Source organism: Tamandua tetradactyla, chromosome 9 (genome assembly GCF_023851605.1).
Source record: "Tamandua tetradactyla isolate mTamTet1 chromosome 9, mTamTet1.pri, whole genome shotgun sequence".
In the NCBI taxonomy this organism is placed as follows: Eukaryota; Metazoa; Chordata; class Mammalia; order Pilosa; family Myrmecophagidae; genus Tamandua; species Tamandua tetradactyla.
The window spans coordinates 60,222,271-60,247,008 of NC_135335.1; the positions used below are offsets into that span (position 1 = coordinate 60,222,271).

A 24,738-nucleotide genomic window follows, 5' to 3' on the forward strand; every position below is an offset into this window, starting at 1 on the left:
TGGGTCAAAATTAAAAAAAAAAAGAGGAAAAGTCAAATATTGGCAAGCATTAGATGTAATAATAAGTTTCAAAAACTGTGTGTACCAGAGTAAAAATGGTAAAGTGAGTTTGGGGCTTGTCAATCTCTTCTAAAGCTCTGTCTAAGCATCCTCTACTTTATGCCCCACCAACTGTCCTCCTTATTTTACTTGCTCAGAAATGTGCACATATACTCACTTGAAGACATCAGCTATACAGCTCACACCAGCACTAGTCACAGGGGTCCCCAACTAGACACCACTGAAATGTCCAGTAATCAGAAAGGCTATATTAACGTAATGAAATGTTACTTAGCCATGAAAATAACCAATCAATAACTACACATAATATTATGAAAGATTCTGACACACACACACTGAGCAACTGTACTTGATAAACATACTTTTCTGAGTATATATTATATTTTTAAAAAACTAAATTATTTTCAACCTTGGATTTTTGGAAGATACAGAGGCTACATGTATGAAAATAGGAATATTAATTACCTACTAAATTACTTGATTCTTAAAAAGTATCATTTTAATTTTGGAAGTTTCTGGCAATATCCTTGTCAGTCTTATTTTTAAAAGAAAATGAAGGGTTCTCAAATGTCACAAAATTAAAAGTAGAACTAAAGAATGAATGTATTTGAGGAATTATTGATTTTAAAACAGTTCACTATGCTGTAGCTTTTTTTGACAAATATTCCTATCTCTTGGCCAAAAAAAAAAGAAAGAAAACTGCATTTTAATGTCCTAACAATTTTTAACTGGCAACATTGACAATAAAATGTAAGAATAAGCAACACTAACAGAGAAAAGATTTAACATTATAAATAAGTGGCATGCATTGTAGGGATTTCCAAATAAGTGTAATGCAAACATTATATTTTAATTTTCTTTTCTCATAAAACTTGAGCTTTTAAAGGAGTCGTATTGATAGACTTGACTCTTCCCTGAAATTTTGCTTTTCGTTTTCTGAGACTCTGTCTCTGAAATTTTGGCTTTTCGTTTTCTGAGACTCTGTAATTCTATTAATTATCATTACATAGTCTAAGGTATAAAATTACAAGTGACAGACAGCCAAATTGCTGATTCTCAGTTTGGGCATGGTGAAGGGCCAGCACAAAGAGTCATTTGCAATTAAATAGTTGAAGGCAGTAATATTTTTCCAGCCGGATCAGCTTTTCATTTGTAGTCCTGCGTTTATCTCTTCTGCCATCAATGGCCAAAATGAATTGCAGGAGGTAGCAGAGGAAAGAGGAGAAAGGGAAGAGGATGGAAGTCAAACAAATGACGCTGGACTTTTGCCTAGGGCAACTGTAAGTGGCTGCTTCTCAGAAAAAAGGACTCCCCTCTTCCCTCCCACGCTGCCTGCTGCTGTAAACTCTAGTGAACTGGTTTCTTGAACACACTGAAAAAATAAGAAGCTCAGTACTGATACCTGAAAACCAAGTCATAACATACTAGAGCTCATATTCGTGTATCAGTGTACATTTGAACCCTGTAACTAGGAGTGCAGGCTACATTAAATCCCATTAATAATATAAATTTTGATTATCGCTTGCACCATCATGCTGGAAACCATTTGGGACCCTTTCTACTGTGGAAGCCACAAGCCTTCCTTCACTTTATACCTCAGACTAAAGCTCATGCAATGACAGCTCAAGACCAGATCATTTTAGGGGTGATGGACTCTCCTGGCAGAAAATTAACTTCACTCTATTCAGAGCATCCTTGGTTTCTTAGGTAGGATGTGTGGTTGGCCATCTTGGGGTGATTCAGCAAATGTCTTGGCATTCCTGAGGTTGTAAAATTTCAGTCAGAGAAGTTCACATGGATTTGTATTTCTGACATGCACCAAGCTTGAAGACAGGAATCACCAGTTACCAAACACACAGGATTGCAATGACTGCAAGAGACTGGGCTGAAACCATCATTGTTTAAATGCATTAATTAGCTGGAAATAAAGAGACACATATGCTATATAGAATCCTTACAAATGCCTCCTAAAATGCCACAATGTAGCAATGTTACTACCAATATCCACTCTTTTCAAATAATATTAATTATAGCAATAGCAGAATTCTCATTTATTAAAGTGTGCTCTCTCTCTCTGTCTCTCTCTTTTTCTCTCTGTCACACACACACACGTTTTGGCAGAATGAAAATTTTTAAATTTCATATGTGAGTTTGCTTATGGCAGAAGTTGGACCATTTTGTGTTTCTTACCAGATTGCAAATGTCTGTCAGATTTTACCCTTTTCCGTACCCAAAGCATACATTTAAGACACCATCTTTTAAGAAATACTCAATGTATCTGACTACTAAGAATATTATATTTTAATCTCCTAGTATTAAGAGTGACATTTGTTTCAATTTTTTTTTGCATAATTAGCTCAGTCTTTATTTTCTCTCCTTTAACATTTTTGTAAAGTGGTGATCATGAATAATACCTTGTCAAAACAGAGTGGGCCCTGTGTCTTTGGCTGGGTTGGGAGTTATGTCATTGCCTTTACCAGAGACACGCTGAGAATACCAATAAGAAAATGCACATGAGTAAGCACTTTAAATTCTCTCCTACAATGGGTTTGGTTAAGACACTAGCCAAAGAGGCTACTTTAAAAATACTTATTTGCAAACACTGAAGCAACCAAAATGATAACATTTTTTCATAAATCAAGGTAAACTAAAAAAAATTCTAAGGCTCAAATAATTCAGAGGGGTACATTTAAAACAAACAGGAATGGATTTTTGCAAATGCCACATTTTAACACATCAAATCATAACTGTAAATATTTTGGTGTAATAATTCTCTTTGGGATACAGCTTCTTTGGGTACTAACACATTTTCTTGCATTTACCTAGAAAATGTTCTCCTCTAACTTCAGAGATTTTTGCTTTGGGAAGTGAAGACAGAACAGCGTTTTTACTGGGGCTCTGCCCTGAAGATTGGGCATTACAGATGTACAGGCAAAATATGACTAACATTCCTAGAATGCCAGGGCTCTGATGCTCTCTTAGCACTTTTTGTTCATCAGCATTTTTTTAAACTATCATTTTTATCATATAGTAAATAGGCAAATACTGGGTCAATAAGCTTTTATGGATTATAAAATATTTGTTACATTGCTTCTTGAATGCTTGAGAACAATCTCTAAGTTTTTTCTTTGCCTTATGGTGGGGTTGGTTGTGTGTGGAGAGAGAGAGGGAAGGAGGAAGGGAACTAGCTAGCTTAAACAAGGCCAAACTGAACGCTAATAAAAAGAGTTTGCTCACAGATAGTGCAGCATTGCATATTAAACAGATGTGAATCCCAAACAGACTCGGTGATTTATCACTTGCTGAAATATTACATTATCTTCCTAAAATTTTGAAGACTTTTCTGTAAGACCTGTTGAATATATCTTTCTTCATTTTTGCACATTGCTTACATACTGGCATGGGACCAACTGCATGTTAAAATGTAGGTTGGTTCTAAAATTAATACTGCATTATATAAAATAAGCATGTGTTTGGTGTCTATGGGCTTTGCTTCCAACTCCTTAAATTTCCTAAATACTGAGATTGCTCGCTTCATAACTGCAGACCACCTGGAATGCAATAACTGCTTGGCATTTTCAAAATGTATTTTTCTGCTGTATCAAAGAAGCAGCTTTAGGCAAAAGGGAGGGATTTTCCCACTGTTCCTGCACATAACCAAACGGAGGAAAATAACTCATTTTATGGATAAAGAGACAGAGAGATTAAACAATTTGCCCCAAAGCACCCAGATTTTAAATAGTGGAACCTGTATTTGAACTTGAGCAGCCTGACTTTCGAACCTTTATTCTTAACAACTAGAACAGGACATCAAGTTTTTTTTCTAGGAGTTATGTCTAAAACCACCACCCTGGCACCACCGCTCTTATGGGGTTTGTATAATATTGAAGAATCAGATTCTCTCCCTCTGTAATCCCATTAAGGAAGAAAATTCTGGTGAGTACAAATCCTACTCCCTAGGAATCATCCAGATTCCAAGCACCCCAGAGCTTTCTCCATCCATTTCAGCCACTAGAGGAATCCATCACCAGCTACGGTTTTGCTAATCATTCTAAAGGCAATAAAGCTGATGCTGCATACAGAAAATACTTACTCCATTATTACTGTTATTGCTATTTTTATTATTATTTTACAATCAAATGGTTTGCTTACCACCCTTTAAATGAATGAATATGTCTTGCTTTCATTGTTTTCTCCATTAGTATACCTCATATGGGAAGGTTTACAAGGTGAAGTGAGAGTAGACGAGTGTACTGCTGAGAACATACTTTGGATTGCAGACCAAGAGCTGAAAAAAACATTTTCTCAGTCACCAGGATAATTTATGAAAATTTTGGGAGGCAGCTGAAACATTTTAACAAGTACATATGTAAAATTTTCATATTCATTAAGACCTCAATCAAAAAGCTCAAGTGCATTGTCCATAACAACAACAAAAATGGATGGGGAAAAAAATGGGCTTTAGCAGATAATGATATCATACAACGATTCCTGGAAAACGGAAAGGAATAAAAAGTGATAAAGGGTAAAAGTTTACTCTCATAGCAGGTTTGGGTTCTAATATATTTCACTTCTAAGAGTTCCTTTTTCGAGTTCTTTTCCCATTTATACCAATCTTTATATACACTTTTTCTTTATTAGAGAAGTCGTGGGTTTGCAGAAAAATCACATATAAAATCCAGGATTCCCATACACTACCCTATGATTAACACTTTGCATTGGTGTGGAACATTTGTTATAACTGATAATGGCACATTTTTATAACTGTCCTATTAATGAAACTCCATGGTTTAATTTCAGCTTCACTGCTTACATAGTGTAGTTCATGAATTTAAAAAGAAATACTCAGTTGCTGTATATATAATTTGATGTTCTCCCTTTTAATCACATTCATATATACACATATTTCAGAACTATTAATTACAATAAAAATTTTGTGCCAGCATCACCACCATCCATTACCCAAACAATGAATCATGTACATTTTCCACTACCCCTATGTTGAAATCTTGACTGTGCTGTCAAACAGAATTTTTTCTCAAATGGAACATGCATGACTGACAAAACATTTCAGTAAATATTTTATCTTTTTTTTCTTTTTCGCTAGTTCCTGAAACACAGAAAGACTGGAGCCTCTGCTTATGTATGAGACGTGAGTGCAAAGCAGTGATGAGTCAAGGTCAATGGCAAGGAGATGAATAAGGTATGGTTGGGAATTTCCGTTGGGGTTCGCAGCCTACAAGGTTTATTATCTTGATAATGACAAGTGGCCAATGGACAAGGATCCAGCTTCTTGAGAGCGTTATATATCTGGGAACCTTAAAGATACAGTTTTGTTTTGTTTTGGTGTAGCATTCTATCCCCATCATTCTGATGCTTGAGTCACAGGCTGAGGAATTCCAAACTTAAGAAATGGCTCGAAATTCCCTAGTGTACCTGCTTCCAGGAAATATCAAATAATGGAGAACAAGAAACCATAAATTTTTTTATCCAATTCCGAAGGACACATGTAAATACTCAGATGATCTGTGATGAAAACATGTGACTCCTACTTCCACTTCTCCATTTACCCTCTGTGTTTTCCTCATTTGACATTTCTGAATGTACAAGACAAAGATAATCACTGAAGTAACTATTCACTTACTGATGTATATATTTATTTAATAGATTGAATAGGCAGCCATGTTGTTTCTTCCATATGTATGTGAAAACATTTGCTGCTCCCTGAATTCCAAGCAATATTTGGGGCCTATTAAAGCTATAAAATATCTACATACAAATATTTTCTATAGATCTACTATGTACATAGGTTTTATTTTTTTCTAGGGAAAAAAAAAAGCATGCCAAAAGTGAATGAATCTACACACGTGCACAGCATTAAAAATGAAGACTAGTCCAGGAAATTACATTTCAAAAAAATTATTGGGCAGAACATTTCCAGACAATGATGTTGGTAATGAAAAGTTTGATTTGGAAAGAAACATCAGCAATTAACTCAGTAATAGCACAGAAGTCGGAAGGTAATAAGAGTATTTGTGGAAGAAATACAATAAGAACAGCATCTAAGCAGGCTTTGTGAACACAGCTAGGCGGGCCTGACCACTAATGAGACTGAAACTACACAGATAAATAGCTGGATTAAATGAAAAGAATTTAAAGAATTCTAAATCTAACAAATCATTTGGATTTAAAGCAATTCAACTTGCTTAAAGCAGCAAGGACAATTCTGTGTGTGTGAGTACTACATTATTTTAGAAACACAATCTAGGAATGCAGAACTATTTCCAAAAGCCTCATCTGTGAGAGGAAAGAATGACTGAGAAACATGTGAAAATGAATATATACTGATAGACGCACAAACAAGAACACACGTGTACATTTTCACCTATACGTAATGCCAAACAACATATTATTTGAGGGCTATATAGCAAAGCTGGTATCATAAATATTTAATTTCTTTTTTTCCATGGCATTAATTTTCACTTTTTTGTCCTATCTATAACTTAAATCATCAGATTTCCACCTCCTCCATTTTGCAAGACTCTTTCTGATTTTGCCATATAAAATGGTATATTTCTATATACGAATTTAATTTTTTTGTTCAGAAAACTGTCTTCATTTTAAATAACTGGGGGATTAATTAAGATTGTTTAAAACAAAACGGAGAGTTGTCATTCTAATGTGGCCTGCGAGAAAAATCTTAATCATTGTAAATTCAATGAAATTATTTTACTAGATTTAATTGTGAATATTTAATTGTTCACTTTTCAAAAACTCACTGAGATTTAAAAAATCCATCCTTTTCTAAATGAGAAAATATATCATAATAACATAAATTGTATCCATTGCCTTAGAGTTTACAAAAGGATTTTATATAAATTATCATTTGATCTTCTTAATAATTCTTCAAGTAGGTATTAATATTCAAAGCCAGAAAGATAGAGTAAATTCAATAATAGGAAGCTAATTTACATCAAAATTCTTATTTGGGAAGTTAAATTATCAAACTAACTGCACAAAATACTCAGGCACATATTAAAGTGTATTTAGGAACTGCTCATCAACAAAAGCACTATGAGATGGCATGATGCTTCAAAACATTCATTGGAACCCCTCGAAACCCCTAACTCTATGGAATTTGGGGGACAGGGAAAGGTCACCAACTCTTTATCATCCTCTGACCCCAAGGCTCAAGCAGGACCATTCCTCCAAGAGTGTGGAAATTGCTTCCTTAATATTAAAGGTATGTAAACCACCATGAGATTCAATTGCTCCTCTCATGGCAATTCAAGATACAACTTCTTTTTCAAAAATCTATTTCATGATTGTAAAATGTCCCCGCATATTCATTTAATTTTACCATCACAAACGGCTCAAACAATACATTAGCATTACTGTTTCAAAATTAATATTATCATAATTAAGAAATTATCAAGAGAGATGTACTGGAGCGATTCTTTTTCTCATTGTCAGTGTCAAGAATAACTCAGTGTTTTTTCTCATCCAGGGAGATTTGAAAATCCAAAGCAACACAAACAGGTTTCTTTTTTCCAGGACAGTTCCCCACGGACATGTGTCACTACACATAATAAGCACGATGACATTAGATAGCACTATTCAAACACTTTCTTGGCAGTTGCAGCAAGAAACAAAGGTGCTGCCCTTTGGCCATGGAGACTAGCCTGTCTCAAGCAGCCGTCTGTCCAGAGGGGAGAAAGACATTTGGGGCCAGCAGGGGCACTAATGGAATAACTTTCCAATCGTTCACTTTGAAAGAGACAGAATCAAGACAGTTTCACTTTCTCTGTTAATATTAGGAAAAAAAAATTCAACAACCTTAACGAGTGCTTTTCATTCTTCAAGCTTATAATATTAATGTCTGGTGACAGATTGAGCAATCAACTGTTTAATTCTTCTGGGTCACTGGTAGTCTGAAATCAAGGAGTGGATAAACCTGGTACATTACAATACTATGAGATGGTTTATTAAAATGCCTTAATAAATATAACATTGATGAATCATTTGGCAATTTAAAAGGAAAGATGCTCCTTTGGACCATTCTGAATGCTACAACCTTACCCATTAAAAGGCAATATAGGAGAGGGGACTTCAGTAGGAATCTTAACAACAACAACCATAGCTACTGGCCATTAGGCCTTTACCTCCAAAATGTGATGGGTACCCACTGTCGTGCAGGATAAAACCTCATTGTTGTTGGTTTTTTTAAATCTACATTTAGTATATTAAAAAGGTGGTCATCTACTTCTGCAAAATAACAACTGTCATTTATAGCTTCCAAAATAGATTCTAAATATATGCACTTAATATAAATCACCTTGTAAAAAATAGCTTATTCACTTTTAATTTTAAATATTATATCTGCAGCAGATGATAGCTTTCAATTATACCATCTCTTGTTGGTACAATTGGCAGAACCATGTTCTGCAAGGGCTCTACAAAAAAAAAAAGAAAAAAAACGACTTTGTCTTCTTGAAGTAACCACAATGACACTGGCACATAGTTGCTTTGAAAGTGAAATAGAACTGAGGCTCTGAAGGAAATCAGAGCAAATAGTCAATTGCAGAGCTTTATGAGCCTACTACTTTAATGTAAAATGTAAAACCCATGAAGAAGACTATTTTTTCTTAAAAAAATTGCCAAATCTATTGCTTAGCCCAACAAATTATTAATTTAAGGAGACTCTTGGCTTGATTACCATTCATTCATTCATTCATTCATTCAATCATTCATATATTCATCAAGTAGTTAATAAATGCCTATCGTGACCTGGTACTATCCTGTAGAGCAAAGAGATGGATGTGACCCTCCCCCTCACACAGCATTCAGTCTAGCTTTATTTTGGAAAAACGATTTGACATCTGATTCAGCTTCTTCTAGAAATTCAATTTTACCTATTTAAACAAATCAGTTTAATTATTCTTGCAGTGACTTACTCATAATAAGCAATGTATCGTGGCCTAACAGATGTAATTATTATTTTCCTTTTTAATTGATAAATGTAAAATATTAAGGTATATCTCCAAACGTCGATATCATTTCTTACTTTACTATCACACTCAGAGAGTGGAAAGAAGAAGGCAGACATTTATTAGTGTGCAGTCATGCAAGCATTCACACGCATGTGCTGGTTTTTTGTTGACAGTTAAAGTTTCAGTTGCTGGGATGTGACCTAATGGGTCACACGTGGAAATAAAATCAGGGTTTCATTTAAACAGCATCCAGTTGAGGCAGCCAGTGACCTCATGTCTTCAGAGTTGCTGCACTGGCTTGGAAAATCTGCAAATGTTCTACTTGTCGCCATGACTTGGACAGTAACTGTGATCTCAACATTATACAAAGGTCTTTACAGGTATCATCAATGTCGTTCACCACCACAAAGATGGTGCTAGTTTCCTCTGTAAGTGATGAGAGTGATTCAAGAACAGAAGTGCCTTGTCCGAGGTCACCCAGCTGAAATGTTCTGGAGCAAGGGTTTGAATGCAGGTCTGACTCCAAACTCTGGAGCCTTCTACAATGGTAGAACCTGTGATTTGCAAGTTTCCCAGCCTCCTTCTATAAGCAGTTCAAATTCTCCTGCTCCCTTCCTTGACATTCTCTGACTTTCTAGATTTATTCTTCCTCTCTCCCCTGAGATGCCTAGGACTCACTTCTGACTTAGCTTGCCAGGGATGCTATAACAAATACAACAGACTGGTGGACTCAAACAACAGGAATGCACTGCCTCACAGTTCTGGAATCCCACATCAAGGAGTTGGTAGGACCTTGCTGTCTCCAAAGTCTGTAGCATTTTGGTGAAGACTCGCCAGCAATTCACAACTCAATCTCTGCCTTCATCATATGGCAATCTATCTTCTTCTGTCTCCTCCTCATTCCTGTGCACAAATTTTCTCTGCTTATAAGGACTCCAGTAATACTGGATTAAGGCCCAACCTGATTCAATTGGCCACATCTTAAAAGAATCTCCAAAGATCCTATTTACAAATGAGTTCACACCCACAGAACCAAGAGTTAGGACTTGAACATGCATTTGTGGGGAACATTATTGAAACCGTAACAATTTCCTCAAATGTGTCTGTTGCTCCAATATAATTTCTCATTAAAATAAGTTGATCAGGTTTCATACTGAGTCAGAAATTAAATGATACATCTATCTTACCAAGTACATCTGTGGTACGGTGAGGGGGCATCTTTAAGAGCATTTTTGGTTGGCTTTTTATTTTAATGTTTGGAGACCTCCCTTCACCTTTGGTTCTCCAGGGACAAGGAAGTATGTAAAGGAACACACACAAAGGCCCTATATTCTGAAGGGATGAGTTCCTGTTTCTTCCTGGATCCCTGGAAGGAACTGAGAAAGGAAGAACCAGCCAGCCTTACATGCTGACCCCAAACTCCTCAGCATATCTCCTCCCCTTTCTAACTTCCTTCCTTCTGCATATAGATAAGTTTTCTTTCATGTAGCCTTATGTCAGTTGTTATTAAGCACGTTTTATATAAATTTGGGTTCAGCTATAATAATGATGCCAAGTAGAATACATTAAACAATAACATGAAGATGATTTATTTTCATTTTTGGAATACAAATCTTGAATAATTAATTTATTTTGGCTTGGATTTTAATTCATTTTTCTTCAAGAAAAATTACAAGGCCATGATGTTGCAGGAAGGACCCTAGAGCAGGAGCAACTGATCTAATTTCTAGTTACAGCACAAAGCTTTCTTGCAGAATTTACCCAATTTTTCTTAAACAACACTCCTTTTCCACCAAGTTCAGTAATAGGTATAGAAACAAAAGACCTTCAAATCAAGGCTGGTCTAGTACATATTTATAACCCTCAAGAGTGCGGTGGGAAAGTCCTCACCATTCTCAGGACACCCAGCACAGGGACAACCACAGAGCAGACAATGCACATTCTTCCAGGTAATAAACAGATACATGTGAGAACAACTTAAAGTCTACAGGGAGAGAAACATGTTGAATGACCACAGTGTGCCCATGTGTTGCAGAGGCTGAAGATTTAATGCTGAAGGAGATGGACAAGAGTCTTATATTCAATGGGATAATTACAGACTATAAACACCCATAATATGTGAACAAGATGGTTTCTCATGGGGATAAGCCCTTTAAGAAAATGAAATAGTTTGGTAAGGAAGTAGAATCAATGTAAATATGGCCCTTGAAGGCCATAGTAAAACATGGATTTAGTGTTTCATTATAAATACTAAAGGAAGCTATTAAAGGGATTTCAGTGACATGATCGGACATGCACTGTCTTTAAAAAGACCTCTCTCTTGGAACAAAAAATCAACTTAATATATTATGGTAAATTTAACATGAATGTGCCTAGAGCAATGAAACTAGCAAGAAAGAGTCCTTTTCATATCTGAAAAACTATGGTTTATAAAAACCATGCAGTGTGACTAGGGAGGAGTCTATTACCGTCATGTAGAAACAGCTTTGGCAGGTAAAAATAGGATGGGTATGGTTGAGAGAGAAGAGACAAACTATACTGAAGTGGAGGTAATAGAACATGGTAATTATTTTAGGAAGAATTCTAAAGATGACCCCAAAGATTCCCATTCTCTGGGTAGTCACTCAGTCATCTAGATACTGCTGCTGGGAAGGGACTTTGCAGATACAATTAAGATGATGAGCCAACTGGTCTAAAAATAAGGAAGCTATCCCAGATTATCTGGATGGGTTCAGTTTAATCACATGAGCCTTTAAAAGTGATCCCCCCCTCCCCGCCCCAGCTACAATCAGAGGCCTATAGCAAAAGAAGCAAGAGACAAAGCAGATGGGGGGTGGGGTCAGAGAAGTTCAAAGCCACCCACTGTTGTTGATGTTGAAGATGCAGGAAAGAAGCCATGAATCAAGCATGCTTCTAGAAGCTGAAAAGGACCCCTGGGAGCCTCCAACCTACAACCTCCAGGAATTGGATTCCCTTAGCAACTAGAATAAGCTTGGCAGCAGATTCTTCTTCACCCTCTGGGAATGAATACAGCTCTCCAACACCCTGATTTACCCAGCAAATACCAGTATTGAATTTCTGACCTACAGAAACTGCGAGGTAATGGACTGTGGTTGTTTTAAGCCAGTAAATCTGTGACGATTCATCATGTCAGAAAGAGAAAACAATGTAGTAGTAGAATATGTAGTAGAAGAGAGCAAGTGCAAGAGACACATTAAGAATAAGGAAGTTTTTTGGACAGAGGGTAGGTGATTGGAGGAGTTTTTTACTAAGATGGAAAAGAATGATGGAAGAACATTTGGGGAGGCAGACAGAACACAGTAATTTTGCTTTGAACGTGCTAGGCTTGAGGTGTCTGTCATTCACTCTGTCAGAGGTGACAAGGAAAAAGTTTGAAATATAAGTTTGGAGCTCAGCAAGAAGGTCAGGGCTGAGGCCATTCCTAAATGGGTTTCATAAATGTGCGAATGCATCTAAATAAATGTCTAAAAACACAGGACTGAAAGTATGCTCCTAGGGATAGATAGAGAAAAAGAAAGTCAGAATTCCTTCAGGTTTTGTTCAGTATGGATATGTAAGGATGAAAAGGAGCTTATGCATGTAATACTCTATAGCTGACCCCATGAGACAGACATACAGATATATTTTGAGCCACACTGTCTCCATATCAGGCATTTCAACATTATGCTTTTTTGGGGGTGGGGTGGGGGGAGTGTACAGGTCTCCTGCATGGCAGGTGAGAATTCTACCACTGAACTACCCTTGCACTATCATGCATTTTAAAATAAAGAAAATAGATGCAGATAACCCAAGGAAAAATGATCTATTAAAATGATAATTGGAATAGTAATCATATAGCTTTAATTATTCTGCTTTTCAGAAGCAGCAAACTGTATCAACTATCAAGCATACATTTACCTAGAAGTTAAAGTTTCTTTTATTAGATGATGTTAAAATACACTGCAATTCAATTGACATGAATTATCTGAATATTAATCCTCCATGAAAAAGTATTGGAACAAAGGTGTTCAACAGTCTTAGCTAGGAATTCACTTCTCCATGATATTCCTGGTGCTTTTTCAAATACTGTTTTATTTAACTTAGACTTGTTAAAAATTTCAAATTATCAAATCCCAAATAGGAGAAACTCAAAATTTGGACTGAACATTCGTGAACAGAGCATGTGTCAACCCCCTCAAACTTTAATAGGGGTGTACCTTCAGCTATAAGCAGAAATGTATATATAATTAGGCCCCATGCAAGGAATATGCTTAACATTGACACTACACATTATAATAAATTCTCAAGTTCATTAACAACCATAAAAAAGAACCTAGGAAAAATTACTCACAAAATACAGCACTTCTAAATTTTAACCACAATTTGCAAGAAACCTAGAAATAGGAGCTGCCAACTTAATGTAATATACTAAACTTATCATGAGCCCACCTAGAACAATGTGAGCTATGAAGACAGAGTTCTGTTAAATTCTGGGAAATTATGATTCATAGAAACCCCGAAAATACATGGCTTGAAATAGAAAATTAAGGCAGCATTATCTCCTACAGGCCCAAGACTTTAAACACGTCGATGATTCCCAAAGCTTTCATTTCTAGCTCTGATGCATCCCTCACCCATCTGATGCACCCCAACCCAAGCTCCCAACTCAACTACCTACTTCCCATTTCCACTTGGGAATTTATGAGTTCTTTAAGTTGAAATACCCCAATATATATATTTTAAAATTTCTCTATCCCACAACCTTCAGCCTTTCTTTCCCCAGTCCTCTTCCTTCATCGCTGCAAACGTCGCTGCCGTATCTCCCAGTTCCAGGGGATCCAAACATGGAAAAGATTCTGAATCAGTCTCTTGTCCTCATACATCAACAAATATCTGTTGGTCCTCTCTCCTGCAATATACATCTGAAACCTCTTCACTGCACATCACTTCTACTAATGTTGATTATTTCATCATCTCTAGCCTGAATCACTGTACCTCTTACTTCATTCTTGTCCCCTTCTAGTTTATGTTCTTCATAGAGCAGCCAGCTATTTTCCAATTTTTAATCATATTCTTCGTTCAAATTTTTCAAATGACTTGCTATTAAATCATCATCTCCTCCTCCTTCTTCATCACCATCATTATCATCTTCATCATCTCCTCCTCCTTCTCTCTTCCTCCTCTTCTCCTCCTCCTCCTCCATCATCATCTATAGTGTCCTGGAGTCTCCTGGATTTCATCTTCTTCTGCCCCTTCCTCCTTTCACCATGCCAGTCATAATGGCATATTTTGTTCATCAGGCCCAAGAAGCAATTCCTCCAGCTTGGATTGTTTGTCCCTCAGACCCTGACATGGCTGCCTACTGCTCTTCCTTCAATTCCTAACACATATTTCACTTATTCAGGTAGTTCGTATTCCCAGCTAATATTATTTTATCTCTCCTTTTTTAAAACTCAATTTTGCTGCTCCATCTACTTTAAGTGCTTTATACCGCCCATCATCATCTGAAACAACATGTATGGCTACTTACTGTTTTATTTTTTGTTGTTTTGTCCACATATTTGCTGTCCATCTTCCCTGGCAAATCAGTATATCTTGTCTATATGAATTGCTGTATATTTTCCACAAAACATGTTTGTTGTTGTTGATGATGAATAATGAGTACTTGACAGAAGGTTCCATGTATTTTTTCCTTCTACTGAACATAGAAAATATGTGCTTTCTAAGAGCTCGAATTTCTTTCCAAATCAAGGGATCTTGCTTGACCTTCTGTCACTGTGCCATTTGATCTTATATAGGGGGAATTACTGATCGCTCACTGACACCTAATGGGAGAATGTATGTTGGACTTTGGAGAGCACAATAAAAGTTACATTATATTCCCAAGAATGGAAAACATTCCAGAAAAAAATTCTGGTTCCATAGAACCCTGAAATATTCGATAGTAACCAGTGAGTTATCAGGAAGGAATAACTGGTATGTTGGCCTCAATCCATCTGAGCCCTAAGAGAAGAGGCCTAGAGAAACCCTGGCCTGGCACAATGTCCTTAGACACACCAGTGTTCTCCGTTCCCACACTGGCCCACAGGATTGGGACTTTGACCAACCACTGAAGGATAGTAAACTTTCTCCACTTGGCCAGCTTGTATTTTATCTTCATGGTTTCTTTCTAATAAACTCACATTGACAATCCTTTAACCTACACAATGACCTCCTTTAAATATGAGGAGAAATTTGGAATTGATTTATTTAATAGCAATTTGGTTTTAATCCTCCTATTTGTTATGTTGAGTTATGACAACAATATAAGTAAAGATGACAAAGAGCTTTATAACCAGACCCTGACACACAGTTTTGGAAGCCCACACACTTTGTTCCCTCTAAAGGCACAGGCAAAAGTCACTAAACTGTCCCACTAGAGTGGAGCCATGAGATGCTGGGCCAGCGTGCTGCAAGTAAGGACCATTATAAATGGATATTAAGCGAAAGTCTAATGTCTTGCTTAGGTTTGGAAGGATAAACAGTTTGTATTATCAAGGAAATAACATTCAAAAGCTTTATTTGTGTTATATATTGTCTTCTGAGATACCAGAGGTTTCAAACTATGTCACCGAAAATATGGTCAGGGGTTTATTTGTAAGAATAATGGAACAATTCAAAGCATCTTAAAAGATATATCTGAAATAATCTGATTTGGTTTTCACCACGAGGCAGTAACTAAGGCAGGTAAGACAGCAATAGTATCCTCATTTTGAGGGTGAGCAAATAAGGCCTAGAGAAAAGAAGTGGTTTGCCCAGGTTTATAAAACACCATATAGTTCTTAATTCTCAGTTGTGGGCATCCACCTTCCAATAAGCCATTTTTCTTCCCATGCTTATGAAAGAAAATGCTTTGGGCTCTAGCTGGTAGTCCATGGCTTTCAAACAATAGAATGTTTTTATCATAAATGTCACCTGAATCAATCAGAGTAAAATGCATCAATCCAAGAAATCATCCACAGAATCTACTTATCTTGGAGAAGTGTGATGAATTTCTACTTCTGATTTGAATGACATGTTATAAGTCTGGATGCCCTGCTGTTGCCGTGTCAACTTCTAAGTGAGCTGCCAATGTGTTTAGAGAGAAAATACTATTGCAAGATATCAAGGGAAGTTCTTGTCTGCTGAAATAAGAGGACATATTACCTAAGGCAAAGAGATTAGTAGATAGACTATAATTTCCAGATAGCCACGGGCAAAGCATTTGAACACAATGCTTTAGGAAGAAAAGCTCTAAGGAAGAAAAAAATCCTCTAACTGCAAAATCTGTCACTCTAAAACTTTCAAATTTTTATCTTAAACAATTGGTATGGCCATCATTGCTGGTAAATTTCTTAACCATGGAGTCAATGTGTTTTCATTTTATACAATATTTATTAAATACTGTCACTCTAAAACTTTCAAATTTTTATCTTAAACAATTCGTATGGCCATCATTGCTGGTAAATTTCTTAACCATGGAGTCAATGTGTTTTCATTTTATACAGTATTTATCAGGATGCAGTGATAAATTTATTCTTAAACCCAGAACAGATGAGGAGGGACATCTCCCAGGCCTGTGACCTGCCAGCACAGACCCTGAGAACCTTGCCTCTTTGTTCACAGCATGACATTCATTAACTCCAGCTTGGCTTGGCTGCCCTTCTCATTTGTAGTTCTTTACCCAAGCCATCAACACTTCCTCTTGCATTACTCTGGCAAACCTGCCCCACCTTAAGTTCATGGGTCAATTCTCCTAGGATGCACTTCTTGCTGCTCCCAAGGAGATGGCTCTCTCTGTGCTCACAGGCACAGGCAGATGGTTCTATTCCAGACCTCACTCCACTATATCATTAACATTTGTCTCCATGACTGCCAGTCCCCTCCAGTGTCTGAGCAACTAGAGGGCAAGGACTGGATATGATTCATAATTGTGTTCCTAATGCAAATAAGCGCTCAAGGAACATTTGACTTTAAAAGCATGAAATTGTATCTTTTAATTTCTACTGGCCTAAATTCCAATCTTAGGTATTCACCAGACCTAAACTATAAGGGAGAGTCAAGAAAAGGGTAACTGGTCTATCTGAGGTCTGATAGGAAAATCTCACATGCCTGAGAGTGGGCATTCAGTTCTACCATGTAAACGGCATCGATTCTGGGTATTAAAATTTGACTTTTCAAAAAGAAAATTATGCTTGTTTATAATCCCTTACAGTATACAGTCACTCATGCATTCTGATGGAAGTTCTGTTTTCATATATATTAGCTAGGGTTCTCTAGAGAAGAAGAATCAGCAGGAGATATCCAAGAATATAAAATTTACAAAAGTGTCTCACATAACTGTGGGTATGTAGTGTCCAAGGTCTATAGGGCAGGCTGCCAGCTAGCAGCTCTGATGAAGATCATCAACGAACTCCCCAGGAGAGGCTGGCTGGGCAACTGTGGGGACATAAGAGTCCAAGATCTGTAGGGCAGGCCACAAGCTGACAGCTCCAATGAAGGTCCTCAATGGACGTTTGAAGAGTGATTGTCTTTTCTGAGTCCTCCTTAAAAGCCTTCAGATGATTAGATTAAGTATCACTCATTGCAGAAGATACTCCCCTTAGCTGACTGATCCAATTAGCTGTGGATGCTGCCAGTGTGGTCATGATTTAAGTCCATGAAATGTCCTCACAGCAACAGACAGGCCAGTGCTTGCCCAACCAGACAACCAGGCACCATCACCTGGCCAAGTTGACACATGAACCTGACCGTAACATCATAGAAATGGAAAATTCTCAAAAGCAATATCAAAAATAAGTTGCTTTATGCCAAGGTACACTGAATCCTAGCCTTCCTATTTTTTTCAAGGTACATGCTATAAAGTTAATTCGAATGTAAAGGAAAACTATGCACAGAAAATATGGCTGCAAAAGCCAGCATTTAAAATGGTTAAATTTATTACTAAGACAAAGGTGATCACTATTTCCAAAAAAAAGCATAAAACAAAAACCAAAACTTTCAGTATACTCTGAGGATCAATTACCAACAGATTAAAGTAATTCCATATTGACTAGAGTCTCAGAACCTCTGTCCTTGGTGCTGGCATCAATTTCTCAGGTGCTCCCTCTTTTGCTTTGGCCTGAATACTGTTCCCAGTGAGTACCAATGGGCTTCTTGGTGACATTTTCTAATAAGCTTTTGCCAATGTCAAGATTTCTTAATCAAAATTAATTTTGATTTGGAGTTATTTTTCTTTTAATGTCAAGATGGTATTTATACAGCAATTATTCTGTGTAAAGTAGCTCATATAAGTAATGAAATTATGAATCAACTTCCTCCTCTCCCATAATTCTGTAGATGTATGTACATGTGTATATGCCCCTTACTGAAATTTAACTTAAAATAACTTTATATAAGCCCTTCTTATAAAAATCTCTTATTGACATAGATATAAGAAAGCCCTGATGCTACCTTCAAAATGGTGAGAAAATATCACAAATGCTATCACGGTTTAAAAACTCCGGGAGATCAATTTCTGGGAGGAGCTAAGAAACTGGCCAAATTGAGGTCCAATCAGGGGACTCAAAAACATTAATTAACATGTTCTGAATTTAATTTTACTTATTGAGTTAATCTTTCTGCTTCAGGCAATTCATTGCTTCAGGATTGAATTCCCATAAGTAAATAGCTATGTGCATTAGTTTCTTGACTGCTAAAACAAATACCATAAAATGGGATGGCTTAAACCATGAGAATTTATTGGCTTATGGTTTTGAAGCTAGGAGAGATAAGCAATCAAGGCATCAGCAAGGTATTGCTTTCTCCCAGAAGACTGCAGCATTCTGGGGCTGGGTGATGGCAATCCTTGGTCCTTGGCTTTTTTGTCACATGGAAATGTACAATGGGCTTCCTGCTTCTCCTTTCTCTTCTGGTGCTGCAAACTTCCAGCTTCAGGCAGCTGCCCATGGCTTCTCTCTATGAATTTCAGTACTTAATCCAGTAATCCAGATTAAAGTCCAACCTGATGTATTTGGGCCACATTTTAATGGAAGTAACATCTTCAAGAGATCCTATTTACAATGGGGCCTCACCCACTTGACCAAGACTGAGAACATGTCTAAACTGGGCTACTCAAATCAATCCACCATACTGTGGGATTAGGCGGTGCTGCCTACTGAAGTCTCAGCGTGTTCCCCTATCCCCATATCACCCCTACTCTCCACAGACTGGATGACTTCAGGATCCTGGCCTTCATCTGTGTTTCTATAATATTCAGTGCATAGCTGTAGTTACTCCCAGTCTACCAGGGTATTGTAATTTTGGCTACCCTTTTTGTTCCTCCAAGTCCCCAACAAAATCCCTATCTCTACATTGTTAGATTTTTCAGCTCCTGTTCACCTTTGCAAGCACAGTGACTGGAAAGAACAGTATTTTAAAACACAAATATTTGTGTAGGGAAAAACAAAATGTGTGCCAGTTGAAAAAGCTGAATATTTCAATAAAGAATTTGCATAGATTCTTGCTCGGTGATGGACTTTTTTCCTATGTTTTGTTTTTCAAAGAAAACATAATTATTTTGAAGTTAACTTTCTTTTATTGAGAATAATTCGACTTCAGATTATTTCCATGCCAGCCATATTTTTTAGCAAACTTATATTGAATACCTGCTCTGTACAGACCATGCTTAACAAGTTAAATAAAATATTTTAAATTTGCAAAACTAGATAATGATGTTCAGAAAGGGTAAAATTCATGCCTGGGGTATAACTTCTGAAAAATCTGAAAGAACCAGATACCAAACACAGATAATTTGCTTTAATTCTAAATCCCTACACTCTATACTAACTACTGCCTTTTTCCCACCTGATGAATTGTTTTCAAGTCAGTCTAGAAAGATCAAGAAAACCAAGTGATGGAGAAAATGTTGATCAACAGAATCTCCTCTATTGCTGGTAGGAATATATAAACATTTGGAAGAACAATTTGGCATTAACTTAATAAACTTAACTTTGACTCATGGGTATATAATGAAGATAAATTCTTGGAAAATGTAAAGTCAGAGATATGCATAAGACTGGTCATAAGTAGCATTTTTGCAATAAAAACAAAATGGAAGCAACCCAAATGCCCATCAAGTGGAGAATGGATAAGCTGCAGCTCAGTTTCAATGGACTGTTCTGCAACAATGAATTTAGTGCAATGCAGCTGGACATAGCATGCAGGAATCTGCTTCTGTGTGTTTCATCACTGAGCATGGACTGAGAGTCCAGCCGGGGAAACAACTCAGCTCCAGCTTTAATATCTGTGTGACTTTTACAGGTTGATCTTGTATCCCATCTACTCACCTCATCCCAAGTTTTCTATGAAATTCTAGGAATTCATTTCCAACTGCTAAATATCCGATGGATGACAAAATAACTAAAATTTCTGTTCACAGCTATGTTTTTCTCCCTTCCACAAAAGCTCCTACTTCTGATGTCCCTATGTCAGTTTGTAACTTTCGCATTCTTACATCAAAGCCGTGATTTCAGCTTTGAAAATGCCTGCTCATGTGCCTCCTACATTCAGTTTCCAAGTCCTGGATTGCTTGTCAAATATAACCTTTCATTTATTCCAATCGGTACCTGCTGTCGTCACTATTTCTCACTTACGTCCTAGTATGCTTTCCTAGCTAGATTCCTGGTACCACTTCATCCCTATCTCCACTTATAAGACATTTGATATCATGGTCCTTAAAACTGAGTCATGTTTTATTGGTATGCTGCCATTTTTATCGTCATGTATCACTCATTCATTTGTGAGCATGTATATTATAAGATATCTAAAAAATGTTTCCATGTGATCATTCAATATATCCTTACTGCCCAGCTACTAGTCTAGTCTCTTTTTAGATCAGCATCACAATAATATGAATAAAACATTTTTCCTGCTCCTAAGCATTTTGCTTTCTGGGATGAGGAGTGGGACATTTCTCCAATGTCTTCTAAGTATTGTGTATTGAAATGACGTTAACAATCTTAAATGTTGATCACAGGATGCACACAAATTGAAATCACATGTTTTTGTAATAGATGATAACCAGACTTTCATGTGAGGATATGATATGAACTGACTTGATGCAAGCCAGTGGCACCCTTCTTATAAAAAGAAAAAAAAAAAAGCAGTGCGGATACCACTTTGGTGATTCATCAGATTGAGGCAGTTTGGCATCTGGTTACTCTGAATCCAACCTGAGCTGTGAGGTTTGCTGCCATCCTTGCCACACCACTGTGACCACTGCCTCCTGCTGTCCAGCTTTGGAATTTTCAGTGATACTGTATTGGACCTGGTTCTTTAAACCTCTTCTTAAGGGTACCTGCCTGCTTTCCGGCATCCCTCAGGCCGATGGACTTTTGAAACTCTGGTATCCTCCACCTTTAAATGTGTTGTGTGGCCTTGACCTGGTTATTGCATATTACTGTGTTGGATGCTTGCGATTAAGCAAGCAGATAAATTGCATTGAGCATGAAAACTCTCATCCTGTCGAATCTGCTTTCAAGTGCTGGATTTACTTTCAATTCCATCTGCTTTTGGTTTGTTAAACAATTACCTTTACATGCCACTGAGGAATAATATCTGCACAGGCATGATGGGTAAATAATTCTGGGAAACACTGGAACAAAGCTAAATAAGGGTCTTTCTTATAGATCTTTATTCTCAGAGAAATTAATATGCTAATAGACACTTTAAATTTCCTAGAATGGGAAATAAGAATATAGGACAGATATACAACAGATAAAAGTTTTATACAACAGAGAAAAGTTTATGCCCCCTGGGCACATGGAAGCAATTTTGACTGGTAAATAAGTTTGGTGGCAATCGAAAAGGATATGATTGATTGAACGTGGTTTCTGCTATTGATACTACCTGGCCCCCACCTGCCTTTTTCAAGATCTTTGCAGACAGTGATTGTAGTATATTAGCTTGCTGTGTTACGTGTAACATTTTGAGATTTCTTGGTATTTGAAATTTGAAGTTATCACTATGATATGCCTCTGCATTGTTTTACTTTTCTACAGTGGCTTATAAGGTATTTCTTTTTGGTTCATCTTATTTGAAGCACAACTCGTGTCTAGGTTACCTTCATTTGAGTTTGAGACCAAACGGGACTTTACTTTTCTTTTTAAAAAGGTCTTCCAGAAATGTTTTAAAATTATGTCTCAATTGCATTTTAGTGTCAACAAAAAGATCATCTTAATCAATGATATCTGGCATCTCAAGGTTTTAAATTATGGAATCTTGAAAATGGCATCGGCCAGTATTATTGTTATTGTTCCCAAGAATATTATGTATCGTAGGTCAGTGGGCCCAGGTCTCATCATCTGTTCCTAAGTCCCCTGGTAACTTGTGACATCTTTGACCCCTTTGTAACCGGAGCCTGTGGTTGTTCTTCCCAGTTCTAGGGGCCAGTGCCAGGGGACGCTCTGCCCTGTGGCCCCAACACCTACTTCTAGCACATCCTGATACCAAATGTCCAAATGGTCTGTTTGCTCAGAGAAATCAACCCCCAAATGGCCCTAATGCCAGCTGTTTAAAACGTCAGCCAAACAATTGGTTCACTCACTATTTTCAGTCCCATTCCAAAAGTTACCCCGAATCTCAGTTATTGGTTCTAAGGATTTAGGACTTTATAAAGTCTAAGTCATAAATTATGATGGAAAATGGTAATTTACTCAGCATGCCCAAGAGCCCCCTAAAAGGACTGTGTGAGTCTAAAAACGTGCATGAGTGCCTGCACATGTGAATAAAATTTACAAATATGTGCACACACTTACACATTACACATGTTCACTCACATATATCTTTCTAAAATAATTCCACTATATTTAACATGCAAAACAGTACTTAGGGGGTTATGTAAAACAAATATCAGAATCTGGAGTACCATCTGCACTTCTTATAAAATAATTCTGTATTACATATACTATATATAATATAAATGTCATTAGCAGTGATTATATTTTGTCAATGAAAAAATCTGTTAAATACTCATTTTGTGTTGGTTATATATTCATTTATATATTTTGTGTCACAGTATATTTTAATCAAAGATAAATGCAAATATTTTGCTTTTTCCATAACTTGCTTACTGATTTCATTATTGAGCATTAATAAAGAGTTGGTTTTAGCATTTTCATTTATATTTTTAGATGTTTTCATTAGGGAATAGTAGATTCCCTTGAATCTAGAATTCAAGTCCTTTCTTGAGAAAAGTATTATGTAAATAAGAACATATTTACAGCTTATATTCATAAAATGTTTAAATATTTTATATATAAAATGTTTAAATAAAAATACACTTAAATAATGTAAAAGCATGATAAATATCTTTCATGAATAGTGAGATGCAGTCTATTTTATTTTGATTTGTATATATGATGCAACAAAAGACATCCAGCTGCCCTCATGTAACAAAAGGAACATGGTAAAAAAGTTTGACTTACTATAGGAAGCAGCTGTCCTATGCTTTAGCCGTTTCATCATAGAAAGGTTCTATTTTATCTGGTGAATGATGGCTCCTATCCAAGGAATTCAAACATCTTGGCTGTTCCCTAACACTGAGAATTGCTTCATTAAGTACCTGAAATTTTGCCTGATGGTTGGCTAATTCCATAAACTGCCTTTAAGCACCTTTCATTCTCTTCCCAAAGCTATGGATCTGGCACATATAATATACAGAAAAAACTACATTATCTTTAATGAAATATTTGTCATCATTAAAAAATAAAACTAAACTCAAATTTGTCAATTAGACTCCTTAAAATCCAATAATCCCTAGCCTTGAGTATCTGGGTCTAAATACTGAGTTTAAATTAGAGAGTTTATTTAAGAGAAAAGTAAAAAGAACATCATCTATGCCTTCATGCAGATTTGCCAAAAATTGTCTCACAGAAATTTCTGGTCAGACATCATGTAACCTCTTCCTTAAGCTCTAAAAATACTTCAACATTAAGATTTTGCATAAGAATAGATTCTATTTCTCAAGCTAAGGTTTACTCTAAATAAAGGCCAAAAGAAAAATATTTCTTACCAGCATAAACCTTGATGAATGTATCATCAATCATGGATAAGAGACTAGCTAGCTTAATAAAATGCATCCAATAGAAAGCAAATAGATCTAACAGGCTTGGCATAAATAAAATATAGGTATAAGATAACATTCTTAGTTTTAGAAAGATAGTTTTGACTACCTTAATGAAAAGAGTCCTTGTCAAAGGTAGAAATTTCACAGTTGTATTCATGTGGGTTCACAAAATGAACAGATTTGTTTCCTGACTTGGTTTTATTCCAAACATCCTAATTGGCACAACTGATTGGATTGACCAGGCAGTTAAAATGACTGAAATGAAAGGAAATGATCAGATTGAATATTGCTGTATCTGGTGCTTCTCAAAAAACACTGCCTTAAAGAGGCAAAATTGCCCCCGCCAAAGCATGGCTCAGAAAGCTTTCTCACCTTCCCGCAAGGCTGGCCCCTCTACAACATCTTTTTTTTTTTTTTTTTACATGGGCAGGCACCAGGAGTCGAACCTGGGTCTCCAGCATGCAAGGTGACAACTCGAGCCACCGTTGTCCATCCCCTCTACAACATTTTAAGCGTCCATTTCAAAATGGATTTAGACAGATGTATCAGGTAATTGATTTCTCT

The 24,738-nt window shown here is 36.6% G+C and overlaps 1 protein-coding gene and 1 long non-coding RNA gene across 4 annotated transcripts in view; one reads left to right on the forward strand and one right to left on the reverse strand.

Annotated features, from left to right (window-relative positions):
- CTNND2 (catenin delta 2) overlaps nt 1–24,738 on the reverse strand; it is a 990,776-nt gene that overhangs the window by 653,648 nt on the left and 312,390 nt on the right. The window lies entirely within an intron of this gene.
- The window catches only part of LOC143646118 (uncharacterized), a 54,574-nt gene that overhangs the window by 3,959 nt on the left and 25,877 nt on the right, over nt 1–24,738 (forward strand). For 2 of the 3 annotated variants that reach the window (XR_013157297.1, XR_013157298.1), the window contains exons 3-4: nt 5,168–5,263; nt 24,605–24,723. This is a non-coding gene — a long non-coding RNA (uncharacterized LOC143646118). The remainder of the gene's footprint in view (nt 1–5,167; nt 5,264–24,604; nt 24,724–24,738) is intronic. The other variant, XR_013157299.1, reaches the window with a different exon arrangement.